At 39.2% G+C, this 19,216-nt stretch overlaps 2 long non-coding RNA genes across 2 annotated transcripts; one reads left to right on the top strand and one right to left on the bottom strand.

Annotated features, from left to right (window-relative positions):
- The first annotated feature begins 9,300 nt into the window (after nucleotides 1-9,300).
- On the top strand, nucleotides 9,301-9,971 carry LOC118515174. The gene is made up of 3 exons (XR_004906971.1): nucleotides 9,301-9,488; nucleotides 9,554-9,731; nucleotides 9,793-9,971. It is a non-coding gene; the product is annotated as an uncharacterized LOC118515174 (long non-coding RNA).
- Nucleotides 9,749-10,794, bottom strand: LOC118515175. The gene is made up of 2 exons (XR_004906972.1): nucleotides 10,402-10,794; nucleotides 9,749-10,330 (listed from the first exon to the last, which is right to left on the bottom strand). It is a non-coding gene; the product is annotated as an uncharacterized LOC118515175 (long non-coding RNA).
- Nucleotides 10,795-19,216: the final 8,422 nt, after the last annotated feature.

The following is a 19,216-nucleotide window of genomic DNA, read 5'->3' as shown; positions in this document are numbered from 1 at the left end:
AGGATTTGTATAAAGATGGGATTGAATGCGCGCGTTATGGGTACGAAGGCGGATCCTGTTATAACTGCGATGAGCAGATGCTGCGTATTTGAAGACACGCAGGTGAAAAGTGGAGCGGTGCATTCGATACGCACGAAGCGCACGCTTAAGATCCGCCTTAAGTGAACGAAGGTGTCTATCTGACCACAAGGGATTTGGAGGAGGGGTCCGAAAGGGACAACACTGGGAGAGGAAAGACAAAATCACAGACGTAAACTTGGCTACAGCCTCGTCAATACTAGGAGCAGCGTCCAGGGAGCTCCAGTCGTATGTCGAGATGAGACGAATAAATTTTCTGTTGTCGAGCTTCCTGAAGTTCAGCTCACGCGTCAAAACTAAACGAGACGGACGATCAGAGGGCGACGCGATGACGGTGATGCACGTCTCCAATGCTGGATGATAAGCGTCCTCGGGAATAATCGTCAAAGACACTCGGTGTACTGAATCACAGATCGCGGCTGCAGCGGAATTGCCAAATATCAGGTCCAGTTGACGTCCGTTACCGTTAGTTACCCCTGAGAGTTGCTTCAAGTGGTTAAAGTTCAGACCGTCAATGAACGTCGTATCCCGCTGCCTAAAATCGGAAGGATAAAGCCACAGTTTATTATGGGGATCAGCAGTCCACGAGATGCCCGGCATGTTGAAGTCGCCAAAAATCATAATTTTATCTTCGGAGCGCATGCGCCCCAGGACTACACCGATGCCCTCCATCAAATCATCAATTACAGATGAGGATGAGCTGCTGTATGGCGGAATGTAGATGGCTCCAAGGTACAGGTGCGAGGTCCCCAGGTTGATGCGAACCCACACCGCCTCCAACGATGCGCATGGTGACGAGATCGACGAGACCGCAAGTTGTGATGAGCATGCAATAAGCACACCACCACCACGCGAAAGGTTGCTATTCCTATTGTTGCGGTCGCATCTAAAGATGATAAAGTTTTCATCGAAAAGAAGCGACGATGGGATCGAATCATCAAGCCAGGTTTCGGTCAGGACACATATGTCAGATTCAGCAAAGGCCTGGTGGAAGTTAATGAGTTTCGTGCGGAGACCCCGCACGTTCTGATAGTATGCATAAATTTTTTTCCTGGGCGCCGAATTATGCACGAAAGAATTGGTCCAATGTTTGCTGATGGGGACTACAAGTTAGAACTCTCTTACGCTTGCTAGGGGGAGCGGGATGAGGAAGTGAAGTGAGTGGTGTAGCGTGGATCAAAGTCAAGTCCGAACTGTGTCCAGGAGAGGAAGGTGTGCTGTGGAGAGGCTGAGTGCGGTTGATGTAGGGGAGCCTCTCTATGACGGTGTCGAGCGGCGATGAGAGAGTTACTAGCTGTTAAAACAGGAGTACTGTATGGAGCCGGTGGACGTCTAACTGGATCGTGATGAGTAGCGGTGATAAACTCTCTCACACGGATGCCAATAGGCCACGTTTCAGGGGAGAGAGCCAACTCACGACAGGAATCTGGAACACGCACTTTAAAAGAAAGAGAGCGTCGAGAAGCTGGATCAACACCTCTAGCCAAGAGAGAGAAAGCAAGCACGTCCTCGGTGTTGAGACGGCGTATCACCGATGCTCTCACTTGGTCGGTCGTGATATGGTGTGCAACTCCAAGGAGGTGCAACCAAAATCTGCGAGGATTACGCGCTTGAGTCGCTACTAGATTAGGTGACGTCACCGCATTTGTGCCCGAAATTCCGACAAGGCTCGGAGCGGGGGTTTGTCCTGCAATCGCGGCATAGGAAGAAGGACGGTCGGTGCTAAGGATAGGAGGAAGCCTGATCGGAGAGGAGGTGGGCGCACCATGATCAGTACCTGGTTGGTGAGAGACAAGAGTTAAGCCGGCCTTCCGAGGAGATAGCAGAGAGCGAATCTCCCTAGTGAGAGGCTGCAGAATGGCGTCTTTGAGCGACGCGACAATGGAATCTAGCGCCGTCTGGAAGCCCGCTTGGAAGCTACCATCTTTCGTGGGCAATCTGCGGCGGTTTTCAACGGTTACAGTGCAAGTGGAACAGCTCCAGTGGACATTTTGGTAAGGGCTGATGCATTGAAGAACGGCATCAGGAACTGAGGTGCAGTTTCTATGACAAACCGCATCACAAAAGCAGCAGCACAGCACATCATTGGCCACGGAGGCATCCGCTGCACAGGCCGAACACACAGGAGCCATTTACACACACAGCGCAACACACAAGCCCACGGAATAAACAACAACAAACAGCTGAGCGAGGCTAAACAAAATCGACCAAATTAGGACACATACAACAACCGTTAAAGCAAGGAGATGGTAAGTACGGATAGAATGATACACAAACAAACGATTGATGCAGGGAAGCACAACGGACAAATAATTTTACACACAATTTTTTACGTTTTTAGTGGAGCCGATACCAAACCTGACTTGCTCGAGACGATTTGGCAGAATGATCTTAATCGATTTGAAGAACGTTCCAGATAACCGACTGAATCATTGGCGTTTGGTTCAAAAACGAGTGCAGCAGTTTTGGGTTAGATGGAAGACAAAGTATCTGCAACAGCTCCAGGCGAGAACGAAATGGAATAGCTCGGCAACAACAATAGTGCCCGGTATGCTGGTTTTGTTGCGTGAGGACAACGTACCGCCAACAAAGTGGCCGCTTGCTCGAATTACAGCAGTTCATCCAGGCAGTGACGGAGTAGTACGTGTGGTAACGTTAAGAACCGCTAATACAACTGATATGAAAAGACCAGTTGCAAGAATATGTATTTTGCCGGTTGAATAACATTGACCAAGAGAGAGAGAGAGAGATAGAGAGAGGGAACTTATGTTTCAAATAATTGAAAGGAATGAATAATCAACATAAGAAATGAAGTGAGAATAATGCGAAATTTAAATTTTGAGGAACTACGATTGGGAGGAAATATTGTTTAAAATGAGAGTTGCAATTTCAAAGGAAGGAAATTAAGAATTAAGGCTAGTTAGTTCGAAAATGAAAGTGAGAGGATATTGATAGTTACGATTAAAATTGGGAATTTTGGGCGGTCGGGAATGTTGCGCATATGAGTAGGCAACCCGATTAACATGAATTTAATGTAAATATATTTGTATAGTTCAGGTTCAGGATAGGCATTAGTATTCGTGTAATATTGTAAATAAAATAAGATAGAATACATTTGTAATTTTAGTCTTAAGGTAAACCCCAAGCGAGTCACAGCAACGATCCGAAAGAAACCAGTAGAGCTATCGAACAACGTCATTATTTTTCTCTAATTTGTCATTCCAGACAAATAATACTGAAAGAAGCATTCACAACAAAATGGCAAGAAAATTTAAGTCCACTTGAGCGAATACTCGTAGATTTTTGTTTCTTCGAGAATAGCTCACTAGTGATAGTTGTAGATAGATTCACGAAATTCATGCAAGTGTAGGCCCCCATTCTTATAAGTACCTTATGTTTGTATATATCTGTACACATCTTGATGTAGAAATGTCAAGTGGAAATACATAGAAAACGTCCCGGCGGCTGGGCATTCAGAAACCGCCTGCCGAACGGACAAGATCGTTGTTTGTGTCGGACTTCTGCCTTAAAGCAAAGTAAAGTTAAATTTAACGTTGTTTACAGAAGCTAAAATCATGACAAGTATCAGAGCAGAGCTTTTCATCCAAGAGCAAGATACATTTTTTTACATGTTTAGGAATGCCAGGAAAAATAGTGTTAGACAATGGGCCTCTATTCAACTCAGGGAAGTAAAAATCAACGTAACATTCATAAGGTATTAAAGTCAGCAAATCACCACCTTACCACCCACAATCTAATGGCTAAGCTGAAAGAGCGGTGAGAACGGTGAATGATACAATTATTAGATACGTGATTCAAAATACTGAATTTCAAAGGAATTTAAATCAGTTTTTGATAAATTATACATTGTCAGGCTTGATGTTTAACGAACGTAAAGCTGAGGCTATGGAGCCAAATTTCAAAGGATCAACTAAGTTTTTTTCTGCAAAATTTAGTTTCAGATGTCAGCAAAAATGCAAAAAAAAAAAAATCATTGAATCAAACGATATATCGATTTTAAGCATCGTTGTGTTACTCTCATGACACTATGACCAAAACATTTTATACAATAAAGTAAACCTATTCATCACACTTAAAAATCGACCAAATTTTTTTATAGTCCTGGACATCCGCTCTTTTGTATTATCAACCTTCACATAGTCTAGCTTTGTTATAAAAAAGTTGAATTGTTTTGAGTCTCAATTTTTGTTAACTCCATTGAAGTTTTTTTACTCAATGACACCTATCGCCAACCAAATTAACCATCAGTCGATAAATATATCGATCGATATAACGACTATCATGGCGGAATGGTATCGCAACGCAACAAATTTGTCAACCCGTAAAACGATAGTTAAGACGACAGCGCAGTAAGGAGTTAAGACGACAGCGCAACACGAGAAACGCCACGCAGCAGAACGCGCCACCGATAAACAAACAAACCACAAAGCAGCGCGCACAACATAATTTGCAACGCAGCATTATTCAGCACGCAGCATAATTCAACACGGACCAGCGCACCAGCATCCATCCAAACAGTTCAGTTGATACTCAGACGCTAATCCGAACGGTTATTAACTCCGCCGGTCGATGGAAATAAAGTTAAGTTTTTTTTAAAAACACTTCTCCCGGACACCGTGCGTTAACTCGATGGTAACAACTGTCATGCCCGTCATACAAATCGTGAGGAAAAAGTCGAGCAGTGGTTAAAAAAGTCGTTAATTTGCATCGCGAACGACACAGTTTGGCACTACCGATCGATATATTTATCTACTGCCACGAACCAGTTGATAAACGGTACGGAGTCGGATTTGAGAGCTTACGTTAGATTTAGGAAAAAAATTGTACTCTTTATGTGCTACGTCAAAAAATTTCTCATGATTTTGCCGAGAATTTCAATGAATTTCGAATTTTGAATAAATTTAAACAATCAACATGTAATGTAATAATATTCTATACTTAAAATCATGAACACTTATAAAAATAGGCAACGGCTGTTCATCCAACAAGGATTAGTACACAACACGCATAATTTAAGTTGCTGGCAAGCTACCAGTAACGTAATGACCAACGGAACACTCAATCTCCTAATACCGGGCCACGCACGCACCCGACATACGACACGCGCTCTGCGACACCCTTCGGAAGGCTCTTCATCAAAGTTCAGTGTGCGCTTCTCCGGGAACTAGAGCCAGTAACCACCTGACTAGCCATACTGTAAACCACTGCCGTCTTCAGGGTGTACACCTCCTAGCATCCTTCCACGTATCAATGCAATCGATGGTCACTTCCACCACACATGTTTTCACTTACGTTTTATCTGGTAATTCAAAATGCCTGGTAACAAATGCCTTCAGTATGCTGCAAGATTTGTATGATCATCATCACCATCATCCGTTAAAAATAATGCAATAAACATTTTTAACCAAACGTTTCCCACTAGCAATAACAATCTTGTACTGCTATTTGTAAACAAACCAGAGATTTGACAGCCAATTTGACAGATAGCGTAACTACTCGATCAGTATTTATATCGATCGTTATCTTTTTATCGACTCGTGAGCGGTAGGCGTTCGCGATGCCAATTCGAGTAGATAAATATATTGGTCGATATAACCAAACCAGTGGTTTATTTTTATTGACTGGCTTCGCGATAGATGTCAATGTTTTGTGAATTTTTGACAAAAAAAAAACAAAATATGTTGAGGATGCTTTTTCCAAAGTTTTGTTTAATAATACTAATAATAATGATGCAAACAATTATAATCATACTTTGTAAAAATATTGAAAGCAGTTGTTTGAAAATCGGGTATAGAAGTGGTCTTATTCTATTATCCGTCACTGCATACAATAAAAAAGGCTTAGCCATATCATTACTTAGAGGGCGTCGCCCGCACGTTGCTTATAATTTACAGCAGCGATGTTGTCTCAGAGGTGGTAACAGGTGGCTAAGGTGGGCTAGTATTAGAAACGACCTGGCTCTTCTCCCCTTGCTGCGACATTGCGATGAGTTTGTCCATTCTCTCATTCATCACATCCATCTGGACCCCCAGGGCTGTTATACGCTTCCGCAACATCTCCTTTGCCATCGCTGACTGTATTTGTTCGTTACTATTACCGTCCAGCTCTTCGCATCCATCTTAAATTAGTAAATACATGGATAGATACATTGCATTTGGAAAAAATGTGCAATTTACTGATTATCATTACCTTTAACCAGCCAAAAAAATAAACAAAAGGAAAATGGGGTTCACATTGCGAGTTCGGCTTGAACAATAAAACTTTTGCTTTGAACAGCAGCAAGGCGAAAACATAAAACGGTTACCACAATACTTACATACAGCGACCCATCCGACCACCCAATTAGCGTATAAATGCCGGTATCCGTCGTAATCCTGAAATGACGCAATCAATGACGTCAGTGACGAGCACTGACCGCAATACGATTAGTTAAAGCCCCTTCCTAGCACAACTGTCACCTGCACGGTCACTACCAAACACCTTCAGCAAATTCGAGCAGTTTCAAGCAGTTATTCTAGCCCTACCTAGCATCACAAACACCAATACACGAACTTACCGATGATTTGTGTCACTCCAGCAGTGCTTAAAAATCGAGCACTTATCGCACACTTCATTTTACTCTTAGAGCCACTCTGAACCAGTAAACACACACTCCAACGTATATATCATGCACTATATGCACCTGTCTGGATATTCGAGCAGTTTAGAGCAGTTTTTTTAAAGCTACCGAATAATTCAAATAACAAAGCAGCACTCGCAAACGCTTTGATTAATTCAAAAACGCTCGAAAAAAATCGAGCACTTTTCGCGATCTCAAATCCACTCACTAAGACGCTGTGACGAATAATCTTACACCAAAGTATACCTGGCACTTTTGGCTCAAATCACCAAATTCGAGCAGTTTTGAGCACCTATAACATGTCCCAGCAAACCCTCCCAGCCACCAACAGCTATTCCGACACATTTCCGATTTTACCAGAAAAGCTGCTTGCAATTCGAGCAGCTTTATTTTTTGTCGCTTGGGTACTGGCGATTTTGTCTGATAGGAATCCGTTTTTGCTTGTGTCAAAATTCGGAAGCCGAAAACGCCAAATTAACGATTTCCATAAATGTTCGAATTTCCACCGTTTTTCCGACGGAAACGGATTTCACAATCGGTTCACATCACTAAAATTCAAACCGCAATCAATTCGATCCATAAATGAGCAAGTTATTTACACTTTTGCATTAAACGCGGTATATCCGCCACGTGGTGCTGTCACACTACTGTCACACTTCTGCCTTCTCCGTTTTTTCACTTATTTAGCCTACTTAAGACTTATTTCACTGCGGTTTTTTTGGGTTCGTTGAATTGATTGCACACTACCACGCCGGACCGATCCGTGCGAAATTGGCCGCAAAAACAAACACCCGACACTGCTTCCCCCCACCACTGATGCACAGTGCACTACTGATGCACTTTTTGGACCGCGTAGCTTTCGCACTAGTTGGCCGATTTTTACCCCGTTTTCGGCTTGCGCAACATTTTGGCCTCCTTATCGACCGTTTTCACTCACTTCCAAACCGGAAATCCCGAGAAATTGAGTGCCAACCCACTTTCACGGTTGTTGTTGTTGTTGTTGGTGTGGCCTACAACTTACACACGCTACATTTCGTCCTAAAAGCAGCGGAAATCCACAGTTTCTTCACTGAAGCCACTTTATTGGCCATTTATCACTAAATTGAAACACAAACCGCGCTCCGATCGCTTCACTATCACCGGGGAAACTGTGTCCATCTGAGTCTGCTTACCGCACTTATGTGCTGGAACCATGTGCCACTTTTATACACTTTATTTCACCGATTTCGGAGCCGTTTTCACTTTTTTACATTTTACCTTCATTGTGCACAATATCCGGTGGTTCAAGCACAATTTTACGACCTTTTTCTTACCAAATAAAAACGGAGCGCACTTTGCACAGAGTGCCACGCGCACAGAATGACAGCTCGACACTTCTACAGTGACATAAATGCCCAGGCACAACCAAGGTGTATGTATTTAGAAGGTGAACTTTTGTCGATTTGACAGAGCACCATTTCCCATAACTCTTAAAGTTGTGAATCCCCCTTTACGTGTTTCACGTGTTAGCCTTTTGAAGGTTTCCCCTCCCTGTAAAAAAAAAACTTTGCTCTGATCATTACAACTGTTATCCTAAAATTTTTAATTAAGTACCATTTCTCTATTGTACCTGCAGTTGTACGCGATGGAATGCACAGCCCTGCTGTTGTTCAGTAGGGTGTTCGTTCCAGTCAAGCTAAGAATTTGGCGTCTTAGGACAACACACTGGAGTCAACGGGATACGAGTTTTTGGCCAGATTTGCTCATCTGCCGTGGTTTCCTGCAGGGAAACATAATGTCTTCACTAGTTGCCCCGGCGATCTTATGTGTTATGGGTAAGTTTAGGGACAATGCCACCTGAAACAACGCAAGGAAGTCGACATGGAGACACAGACAAATTAAGGAAGAGACTTTACTTTACGATAAAAAGAATGTTCGATTAATTGTAAGACAATCAAATTTTGATTGTCGGCCAGGTAGCAGCTCTGCGGAACATGCGGAACATTTCCTGTAATCATTTTAAGACGACGGCATGCTTTGCCAAAGAGAACAAAACATTCAATACATAGTATTACATAGCCTTTAAAATCACATTATTAGGATCATTGGTGGATTACTGATTTGTATAAATTCTTCAGTAAATTAATATCACGTATACGAGTCAGTACGTATTATGCGATTGCCGACACACCAGATCGGTGTTAAGAAAATCTCGATCTTATGATTTAGATAACGGTTGGCGTTTCGTGCGTTTAATTTTCTCGATACTAATCATTGTATCTAACCGTCGGATTACGATAGATCGATAGATACGGTATAAGATCGACTCTCTATGGCAGTATTCACGTCAATGTTATTATGCTATATGTCTGCTATTATTGCGTTTGTTTCATTTTTACTAAGTACTCTTGGGTTCGTAATTCCTAATTTCGCTAGGGTTATGCTATCAATTAGTATGTTCGCCTTTTCAGACAAGAATTTTAAGTTCATTAGAATGTTTATGGAATATAATTCCGTTGAAAAACTGTCAAAAATATCTACTGCTGTTTTTACCTTCTGCAAGCTACCCAAATAGCCAAAAATAATGAAATCGAACTATCGTGCTGCTTGAGGGCTGGTTAAGGAAAAAACGTACCAGCGCCGAACTTTGAAGCTAGTTAAAAAGAGCGTGGAACTTGATGGAACTATGAAGCTTTTCTACCTTCACTTGGAACTCGACGGAACTATGAGGCTTATTAACAAACGACGAAATGTCTTCACCCGAACTATGCGGCTTGTTAAGAAGCATACGGTACTTCATGGAACTTTATGCCCATTTAAGAGTGACAGATGGCACTTCAAGTTGTTTGTTTACAGGATTATGTCAATAGAACATTGCTATCTGCCATTAAGCGTCATTAGAAGAAAAGATCATTGTGTGGAAAGATGTATTCCAAGCGTGTGAAAAAATCGGGAAACTTGTAGAGAAGGCGTGCTAAAATTATGCGTGAGCTATTTGAGAACGGAGACGACTGCGAAATAATCGATAATACAGGTTCGTCAGTGTAGTAATTTACTTTTGAGACTATGTTTTTATATTCTATTTCTTCTTTTAGAATCAACAAACTTTGATCATGCGGTTGAACAAATATCCGACAGTTCCAGTTCAGAAGATGATGGGTGTGGGATCCTGAGTATGAATGTAGTGGTGTGAGTGCGGAACGGCAATGGATGAGAGGCCGCCAGTCTTAGTTGAATGCTGAATAAAGGAGGCTGTGTTGCGTGAACTGGTAAACGGCGTGTATAGTGAATTAATGGGAAGGGAAATGCGATATCACAATGAGCAATAATAGCAGATTCACCAGCCAGATGATGCAAATCAGTTCGTCCATCCATTCACTGTCCACACACTCTACCGGCCTTTCTTTGAAGACACTTCTATACACGTCGTAAATGTTTTCATGATTTTCCTCTACACATGATCAGTTTATTCAACCGATCCTTTTGTCGTATATTCGGCCACAACAAATTCGTCGTTCCTTTGCTCGTTCCCTGGACCCAAGGTTCAGGAACCGCTAACAGCTCCTTATGCTCTCTGTTATCCACTGTTTCTTCGATATTGAACGGCATCTTTTAAGTTTTGTAATGCAATATCTGTAAGATATAGATCAATTATAAAAATTAATAATAACGAAGGTTTTAAATATATCTGCGATTTATCTTACCTTACACTTTTTGCGTCTACTCGGACTAAGTGCTGGGTGTAAAGGCTTTCCTATCCGGGATTTTTGTTTACGATTTTCTCCACTTGCCAAAATTCTCTATTGTTGTGCCATTTCATTCTGTGTTCTTCTTATATTCTCACCGCTCGCTGCCCTTCTCCCCTTATTGATCCAGCGATCGATACCATGTTTGTGCATGCTAAGACTGGTTCCAAAGGCCCAATACTGTTTGTTGGATTTATTTGTCGCTGTCGCTTCGGTACGCATGATACAAATGTACAAAGCATCGATGAGTAACCCTCAGAAAAGAAAAGTTAGAAAAAAACAGAAGTGTACAACAATAACATATGGAACAAAACCTTACCGCTTCGAATGTTTGAAGATTGCTGCCTAACTTCTTTTGTCTAGGTAGAGCATGATGAGCAACGACAGAACTATTGGTACAAACGACAAAGGCAGGACTCTTCACGCAGGAAATACCATGTTCAACTCTCAATAATAATAGGGACGTTAATGTTAATAAAAGATGCAATACCACAATACTTTCACTCACACTAATAACAGAACTACCTAACATACGAAATAAAAATATCTGATAACAAATCAATCAAATACACACAACCATACAAGCGACATTAACTACCCAGAAATTCACATTTTTACCATTTTTTTGCGGTTATCTCGAAACAGACTATTTGCTTGAAAATAAAAAGCGCATAAAAACTTTCTTTAACGGCTTGAAATACGATAGCTGCTTAAGGCCCGGTTAAAGGTACGTCGAACTATGACGCTGCTTATCTACTGCAAAAGACGTACTAGATCAGCGATCTTTAGCGTGCTGAAATTGGCTGCTTAAGATAATTTGGCTATTTGGGTATCCTCCAAGTGCGATGTTAAATCCCTATTGATTATAACTTGGGCGTTATTATTCTGAATTAGTTAATTAATAGTAGATTTGAATAGTTGATTAATCTTAAATCGTTTGCGTCTGGACTACCAGCTATAAATTTCCAGACGGTTCCAACTGTATCCCAGCACTTCTTTCGTCTTGGAATCAAGGATTTAACATTTCCGTAACGTGTTCAAATTGTGCTGTTATTATAGGAGGGAATTGAGTCTCTTCAACGTTCTTAAAATCCGTAAACAGTGAATTAATTTCGTTTTGCATTTCTGACACTTTAAAATGGTGTACATAATAATTAATAAGTTCCTTTAATTATTCTAGCTGTACCTCTGTCGAACGCTACAATGGGTACGTAGTCCATTTTTGTTAGCTTTACGTGCTGACCGATCGCTATGGGGATCCATCCATCTTTTTATAGATTCTTTTTCCATTTTCTGTAGTAACCGTTATTCTATTATTTTCTTTATTTTAAATTTTTTACAGGGATTAACTTGTTTCAATCTACGTTTTGTTTTCATAAATGCCTGCGCTGAATCTTGAATTTCTATTTTTTTGTATTTTTATTATAGTGGTTTAAATCAATTCCTTGCTTGTGTTTTAAATTTTCAGCTACTTTTTCAATTATCGATGAACTGTTTCTTGAAGGAGTAATTATTTGCAAAGGGGTAAATTTAGTAGAAGAGTGTACTGAATTGTTATATTTGAACAAGGAAAGTTGTCTCAAATCTATAGAAGTCATAAGCGGATTCTCGGTTTTAGAAATTCTATATAATTCCAATAGCGTAGAGTGAAATCTTTCGACTGTGCCATTCATTTCACTTCTAGCAGTGGCAGTTACAAAATGTTTGATATTGAAGGTGTTTAAAAATTATACGACTTCACCGGAATTGAAAGACTTCTCTCCGTCCATCACTATAATTTTGGGGGCCTGTATTTTAGAGTGAATTCCTTAAGTACAGGAAACACATCTACGGTAGCTCTAGAATTAATTCGTGCTACTTGTTTTCCAGGAAAAGTATATCGATCGAAAAGTATATCGACTAGTTGCCCCGGCGATCTTATGTGTTAAGGGTAAGTTTAGGGACAATGCCACCTGAAACAACGCAAGGAAGTCGACATGGAGACACAGACAAATTAAGGAAGAGACTTTTCTTTACGATAAAAAGAATGTTCGATGAATTGTAAGACAATCAAATTTTGATTGTCGGCCAGGTAGCAGCTCTGCGGAACATGCGGAACATTTCCTGTAATCATTTTAAGACGACGGCATGCTTTGCCAAAGAGAACAAAACATTCAATACATAGTATTACATAGCCTTTAAAATCACACGATTAGGATCATTGGTGGATTACTGATTTGTATAAATTCATCAGTAAATTAATATCACCTATACGAGTCAGTACGTATTATGCGATTGCCGACACACCAGATCGGTGTTATGAAAGTCACGATCTTATGATTTAGATAACGGTTGGCGTTTCGTGCGTTTAATTTTCTCGATAGTAATCATTGTATCTAACCGTCGGATTACGATAGATAGATATGGTATACGATAGACTCTCTATGGCAGTATTCGCCTCAATGTTATTATGCTGTATGTCTGCTATTATTGCGTTTGTTTCATTTTTACTAAGTACTCTTGGGTTCGTAATTCCTAATTTCGCTAGGGTTATGCTATCAATTAGTATGTTCGCCTTTTCAGACAAGAATTTTAAGTTAATTTAGAATATTTATGGAATATAATTCCGTTGAAAAACTATCAAAAATATCTACTGCTGTTTTTACCTTCTGCAAGCTATCCTCCAAGTGCGATGTTAAATCCCTATTGATTATAACTTGGGCGTTATTATTCTGAATTAGTTAATTAATAGTAGATTTGAATAGTTGATTAATCTTAAATCGTTTGCGTCTGGACTACCAGCTATAAATTTCCAGACGGTTCCAACTGTATCCCAGCACTTCTTTCGTCTTGGAATCAAGGATTTTAACATTTCCGTAACGTGTTCAAATTGTGCTGTAATTATAGGCGGGAATTGAGTCTCTTCAACGTTCTTAAAATCCGTAAACAGTGAATTAATTTCGTTTTGCATTTCTGACACTTTAAAATGGTGTACATAATAATTAATAAGTTCCTTTAATTATTCTAGCTGTACCTCTGTCGAACGCTACAATGGGTACGTAGTCCATTTTTGTTAGCTTTACGTGCTGACCGATCGCTATGGGGATCCATCCATCTGTTTATGGATTCTCTGTCCATTGTCTGTAGTAACCGTTATTCTATTATTTTCTTTATTTTAAATTTTTACAGGGATTAACTTGTTTCAATCTACGTTTTGTTTTCATAAATGCCTGCGCTGAATCATAAATTTCTATTACTTTTTTATTTTTATTATAGTGGTTTAAATCAATTCCTTGCTTGTGTTTCAAATTTTCAGCTACTTTTTCAATTATCGATGAACTGTTTCTTGAAGGAGTAATTATTTGCAAAGGGGTAAATTTAGTACAAGAGTGTACTGAATTGTTATATTTGAACAAGGAAAGTTGTCTCAAATCTATAGAAGTCATAAGCGGATTCTCGGTTTTAGAAATTCTATATAATTCCAATAGCGTAGAGTGAAATCTTTCGACTGTGCCATTCATTTCACTTCTAGCAGTGGCAGTTACAAAATGTTTGATATTGAAGGTGTTTAAAAATTATACGACTTCACCGGAATTGAAAGACTTTTCTCCGTCCATCACTATAATTTTTGGGGGCCTGTATTTTAGAGTGAATTCCTTAAGTACAGGAAACACATCTACGGTAGCTCTAGAATTAATTCGTGCTACTTGTTTTCCAGGAAAAGTATATCGATCGAAAAGTATATCGACTAGTTGCCCCGGCGATCTTATGTGTTAAGGGTAAGTTTAGGGACAATGCCACCTGAAACAACGCAAGGAAGTCGACATGGAGACACAGACAAATTAAGGAAGAGACTTTTCTTTACGATAAAAAGAATGTTCGATGAATTGTAAGACAATCAAATTTTGATTGTCGGCCAGGTAGCAGCTCTGCTGAACATGCGGAACATTTCCTGTAATCATTTTAAGACGACGGCATGCTTTGCCAAAGAGAACAAAACATTCAATACATAGTATTACATAGCCTTTAAAATCACACGATTAGGATCATTGGTGGATTACTGATTTGTATAAATTCATCAGTAAATTAATATCACCTATACGAGTCAGTACGTATTATGCGATTGCCGACACACCAGATCGGTGTTATGAAAGTCACGATCTTATGATTTTGATAACGGTTGGCGTTTCGTGCGTTTAATTTTCTCGATAGTAATCATTGTATCTAACCGTCAGATTACGATAGATAGATATGGTATACGATAGACTCTCTATGGCAGTATTCGCCGTCAATGTTATTATGCTGTATGTCTGCTATTATTGCGTTTGTTTCATTTTTACTAAGTACTCTTGGGTTCGTAATTCCTAATTTCGCTAGGGTTATGCTATCCATTAGTATGTTCGCCTTTTCAGATAAGAATTTTAAGTTAATTTAGAATATTTATGGAATATAATTCCGTTGAAAAACTATCAAAAATATCTACTGCTGTTTTTACCTTCTGCAAGCTATCCTCCAAATGCGATGTTAAATCCCTATTGATTATAACTTGGGCGTTATTATTCTGAATTAGTTAATTAATTAGTAGAATTGATTAATCTTATTTGTATCTTTGCGTTTGTAAATATTTAATAAATTCCTTTCAGTCATATCATTAGTATGTACTGTTATTATCTTAAAATTCGAAAAGAGGTTCTTAATTTCTACGTTTTGATTACCTTCTTTTATTATGACTTGATGCCGAAAAGCATTTAGAGGTCCTTCAGTAGATGGTATATATATCGAACCACAGTCGGGTGCCGAATGCTGGGTTGCTGTCATAGAGCAGCAAATCCTACTTAAGGCGTCGGCCACGACATTTGCTTTTCCTGACTTGTAGATTGTTTCATAATCGTGCTCTTTGAGATAAGATTTCCATCTCTTTAATTTTGCATTAGTATTTTTCTGTGAAAGTGTAAAAGTAAGTGGCTGATGATCTGTTACTATCTTAAATTTAGTTTCATACAAATAGTTCCTAAGGGTTTTCAATGACCAAATTTTAGCCAACATTTCCTTTTCGAAAGCGGAATATGCTCCTTCGGTTTTTGTTAACGATCGAGAAGCGAAATGTATGGGATTGTCAGTACCAATTTCACCCTATGACAATACTGCTCCTATAGCATAGTTCAAAGCATCGGTTGTTAGCACAAAGGGTTTACTATAATCAGGATAAATTTCAGTTTTTCAAAGCATTCAACTTGTTCGGTCGTCAATGTGATTTTTTTGTTAGACTTAGGATTTTTTTCTCCTCTTAATATACTAGTAAAGTGGCTTTGCTATTTTTGCAAAGTCTTTCACAAACTTTCTATAATAATTCATTAGACCTAAAAATTATCGTAGCATTTTTATTGTTGTTGGAGCAACAAACTTCTTTATCGCTCCAACTTTCTGGGGGTTGGGTTTAATTCCACTACTCGTTATAATGTGTCCTAGAAATTCAACTTCTTTGTGTAAGAATTCTGACATATCCAGTTGAACCTTTAAATTAGCTGCATTTAGTGCTTTAAGAATCGTGTCCAAATTTCCCAAATGTTCTTCCAAGGATTTCCAAATACTATCAATCATCCATGTAAATGTAGCACATTTTGCCAATATAATTTCTTAAAACGTCATCAATGGCTCTTTGAAAGATCGCCGGGGCGTTCTTTAATCCAAAAGGCATTCGCGTAAATTCATATTTTCCGTTATTAATAGAAAATGCTGTTTTTTCTATGTCGGATTATTTCATCTTGATTTGATGAAAGCCAGAAGCTAAATCAAGAGTAGAGAAATATTGTTGTCCTCTTAATTGTTCCAGAACATACGCTATCTCACGCATGGGATACCTTTCGCTTATTGTCTTTTCATTTAATTTCATGTAATCTACGACCCTACGGAATTTCTTTTTTCCTGGGGATGTCCTGTAACTGGGGATGTCCAGCCGGATCTCTACGGTCTAATTATTCCATCTTCTAAAAGCTTTTTTATTTGTATATTCACCTCTTCTGTGCAAGCGGCAGGATAAGGATACACGCGTTGATGTACTGGTATATCATCAGTAGTATTGATGGTACATTCAACATTTGTAGCACATGATAATTTTAAATTAGGTTCGTAAAAGACTGATGAATTATCGAGCAATATTTTTCATAATTTTTTGTTTAGTGGAAGAAATCCTATGATCATTCACACGAAAATCAACCATACTATTGTTCTCTTTAAAAGGTATTTTAAATATGGTATAGAAAATCTTTCTCCATCATCTGTAGTTATTTCATTTTCAAAAGAAAAATCAGCCTTTATTTTTTCTAGAACGTCTGTGCCAATTATTCCTTCAAAGAAAGGACCAAAATCATGAATTAAAAACTGATAAGTTTCCTCACATTCTGGGGCAAAAAATGCAATATCTATTGCATACTTAGTGTTAAAACTTCCTCTAACAGATTTTATATTATAGTTTGACACTTCGTATGGTTTAGATAATTTATAACTCGAGGCAAGTTTATTTGAAATAAAACTGATATTCGATCCACTATGAATCAAAAAAGGGTAATCTCCCGTTACGGTGGGCAAATTGATATATGGAAGGAATCGGTTCACCAATTTGCGTTCCATTCTAAAAAAATAAGCTCTGTAGATTGATTGTTTTCCGAAGCTTTATACGACAAATAACCGTGATTGTCTGTTCGGCAATATGTCTCATCAAGTGGTTTTGAATCCACTACATATTCAAGAGGAGCAGCGGTGCTGAAACTTCTTGAATTTCACCATCAACACCATAAGCTTGTCTATTAATTGAAGACGATGCTCGGGGGCGTTTACCGTTAAAATGTGGTTTTTTATTTGCTTGAAACAAAGGGTCAACTTCCATAGGAACTGGCCTGTTATTTGCATTTTGTTGCATTACATTGTAACCTGGATGATAATGTCTGAACATTTTTTCTTGTGGATTTACACTTCTCATAGAAAAACGATTAAACTTGTGGTTCCAACCCGATGAAGCACAATTCGAATTCAAAACATCAGCTGCTTCGCCTTTAATTTTCCTTCTGATTGTTGCCACGATAATGCGGTATTCAATTGAATCACGAGGAAGACGTTCATAAATTTTGAAAATATTTTCCACTCCTAAAATCCATCTTGAAAGGCTAGATCCGTGTCCATGGAATTCAGGAAGGTTATTTACAAAATCTGGCACTTTACCTAACTGAATGTATTCATGATGAGTCATGGTGGATGGTACGACTGGTATAGAACTAGACTGTTCCTGCGGATTCATTATTCTATTTTTGAGTGGATTTCAAAACGTCTAATTTTACGAAAAATGATGGAGAAATCTTGTCACCTTCAAATCAAATTTTAATTAAGAGAAGTTCATTCAATCTAAAATTTTCTCTATTGTACCTAACATTCACTGCTCACTGTTTTCGCACCACGTATTCACAGTTATAAAATTTAAATTATATTAAAGTAAATTAAATTGACTCGTAATGACTCACAGTAACAATATGCAGACTTTGAAACAAATGCAGCTCATCGTTGTTCACGTAGCGATGTCCACGTAGCGATGTCCACGTAGTGTCTCGAGTAGGAAGGTTGATGTAACGTTCCGGTATTGGAATGAAAGCTTGCGGGATGCTCCGGATGGTCCTTTTGGATGATTGATCTACTACGGGTCCTCGGCGTCAATCGAGAGAGATGTCACGATGTGCAGGAACTTTCACTCTTCATGTAGCTTGTGCAGGTTTATTTAATATTACTTCACCTGAACTTTTGTATCACGAATGTATATCGGTTGGGTTTATAGCTAGTTTCACACGACACTTTTAAACTTTGTGTAGAGTTTTTGTACTAATTCTCACTTATGTTTCGGTCGTGTAGAAACGAATTAGCTAGTGCCTCTATTCGTCGTTGTACAGTTTTCTTTTCAAAATACTTATCACCTTACTTTAGACGTAGAGGTCCCTATTCGGGCGGGCGCCAGTTAAATCTATAGGGTTCGGACACAGACGAAGAAAATCGAGACTTGCTTGTTCTGCGGTCAAAATCGGAGTGAGTTTATTAAGTTTGATTTACATATAAGTTGGTTATTGGGAATTGGATGGGGAAGGGAAAGGTATTGACGATTCTTGATGACTATTTTGCTGTTTCGGCGATCACTAACTGGGTAACTGGGTCAGACGATCAACACGGTTTGCTGATCGACGCTGTTTGCTGATCGTGTGCATTCGGGCCGGTGGCGGTTGACAACACTAGAAAATGCTGTGTTGACAACGCAGGTTGTTAACTTCTCCCTCTTTAAATTTGAGACTCCGTGCGAAAAACGTGAAGGTATGTTAGTGGTTGGTAACTCTTCGGTTCTGGATTTGGGTCAGTTGGTTGATAACCTTTAGGTTCTGGAATACATTGCGGTTTGTCATCAGGTGTTGTGATTACTTCTACGTTGATGGTGTTGCGGCGTTTTATGCACAGAAATACGATGCCAATTATGATGACCATTATTGGAGTGATGAATGAACTGCCAATAACCATTGCCAAGTCCATGTGATACTATTACTTTCCAACTGAATATTCTGCATTTCCTTCCGAAGGTCTTGTGTAGGATGTGTAGATGTTCAAGGCTTAGGTTTGTCACGTTGTTCACGGCTGCAACATGTATTCCATGTATTGGTAGACTAGTAGGAAAACCAGACAGTTCTGTCATGTTGGCTGAAATCAGTTTACATTGACGTAAATATTGCATGTGTTATATTCGATTAGCAGAGAGCCAGTGAGATTC

This window comes from Anopheles stephensi (assembly GCF_013141755.1).
Source record: "Anopheles stephensi strain Indian chromosome Y unlocalized genomic scaffold, UCI_ANSTEP_V1.0 chrY24, whole genome shotgun sequence".
In the NCBI taxonomy this organism is placed as follows: Eukaryota; Metazoa; Arthropoda; class Insecta; order Diptera; family Culicidae; genus Anopheles; species Anopheles stephensi.
This window is presented reverse-complemented; position numbering and strand designations above follow the sequence as displayed.